General features: G+C 37.3%; 1 non-coding gene across 1 annotated transcript; it reads left to right on the forward strand.

Annotated features, from left to right (window-relative positions):
- Positions 1 to 853: 853 nt before the first annotated feature.
- On the forward strand, positions 854 to 960 carry LOC112300132 (U6 spliceosomal RNA). The gene has a single exon (XR_002974356.1). It is a non-coding gene; the product is annotated as a U6 spliceosomal RNA (small nuclear RNA).
- Positions 961 to 1,877: the final 917 nt, after the last annotated feature.

A 1,877-nucleotide genomic window follows, 5' to 3' on the forward strand; every position in this document is an offset into this window, starting at 1 on the left:
TAAAAAATATATAAAGAGAGAATCTTAAAAGCAGGAAGAGAAAAGAAGTTAATTATTTAATTACCTACAGGGGAGTTCCCATAAGATTGTCAGCTTATTTCTCAAAAGAAGGTTTGCAGACTAGAAGGAATTGGCAAGAAATATTCAAAGTCATGAAAAGCAGGGACCTACAGCCAAGATTGCTCTACCCAGCAAAGCTACCATTTAGAATTGAAGGGCAGATAAAGAGCTCCACAGGCAAGTAAAAACTAAAGAAGTTCACTATCACCAAGCCGTTATTGTATGAAATGTCAAAGGGACTTACTTAAGAAAAAGAAGAGGATCAAAACTATGAACAATAAAATGACAATAAATGCATATCTATCAACAACTGAATCTAAAAAACCAACTAAGCAAACAAGAAGAACAGAGACAGAATCATGGATATGGAGAGCATTTTGATGGTTTCCAGGTAGGAGGGCATATGGGGGAATGAGTGAAGAGGTGAGGGCATTAAGAAGTACAAATAGGTAGGTAAAAAATAGGCAGGTGGATTTTAAGAACAGTATACAAAATGGAGTAGCCAAAGAACATGTATTCATGACACATGGACATGAACTAAAGGAGGGAATTGCTGGAGGGATTGGGGGTACTAGGAGGAAGGGAACAAGGGGGAAAAGTTGGGACAATGTAATAGCATAATCAATAAAACATAATAAGAAAACAATTTAACATGACACCGAAGAGAACTGGAAAAAGACCAAAAGGGAAAGCCCAGAATAAGTAGATGTAAGGAAATAATAAAGGTCAGAGTGGAAATATATGACACAGAGACTAAAACAAGAATACAAAAGGATAATACAACCAAGAGCTGGTGCTCACTTCAGCAGCACATATACTAAAATTGGAACAATACAGTGAAGATTAGCATGGACCCTGCACAAGGATGACATGCAAATTTGTGAAGCTTTCCATATTTTTAAAATTAAAAAAAATAAAACCAAGAGCTGGTTCTTTGAAAAGATAAACAAGTTTGACAAACCTTTGAACGGACTTATCAATAAACAAAGTGAGAGGACCCAAATAAATAAAATAAAAGAGAAGCACCAACTGACAGCAAAGAAATATAACACATTGTAAGAAAATATTATGAACAACTATATTCCAAATAAATTGGACAATCTGGAAGAAAAAGTCAACTTTTAAAAATATACACTCTTCCAAAAATGAATCAGGAAGAAACAGAATATCATTAAAATTTTTTTTTATTGTTGTTCAATTAAATTTGTCCCCACTTCCCCCCAATACTCTCTCCTGTCCTGCCCAAATCCCCTCTTCCACATTGAAGCCTCCCCTGTTGTCCTTGTCCATGGGTCCTTTATACATGTTCTTTACCCTTCTTCTTTTCCTTGTTATCCCTCTTCCCCATCCCTCTGGTCGCTGTCAGTTTGTTCTTTTTTTTTTAAAGATTTTATTTATTTATTTTTAGAGAGAGGGGAAGAGAGGGAGAAAGAAAGGGAGGGAAACATTAATGTGTGGTTGTCTCCCATGCACCCCCAACTGGGGACCCAGCCCACAACCCAGCCATGTGTCCTGATGGGGAATCGAACGGCCAACCTTTTGGTTCACAGGCTGGCACTCAATTCACTGAGCCACACGAGCCAGGGCAGTTTGTTCTTTATATCCATGTTTCTAGTTTTATTTTGCTTGCTTGTTTGTTTTGTGGATTAGGTTCCCCTTATAGGTGAGATCATATGGTATTTGTCTTTCACCACCTGGCTTATTTCACTTAGCATAATGCCTTCCAGATCCATCCATGCTGTCATTAAGGATAGGAGTTCCTTCATTCTCTCAGCTGTGTAGTATTCCATTGTGTAAATGTACCACAGTTTTTTGAT

This window comes from Desmodus rotundus, chromosome X, assembly GCF_022682495.2.
Source record: "Desmodus rotundus isolate HL8 chromosome X, HLdesRot8A.1, whole genome shotgun sequence".
In the NCBI taxonomy this organism is placed as follows: Eukaryota; Metazoa; Chordata; class Mammalia; order Chiroptera; family Phyllostomidae; genus Desmodus; species Desmodus rotundus.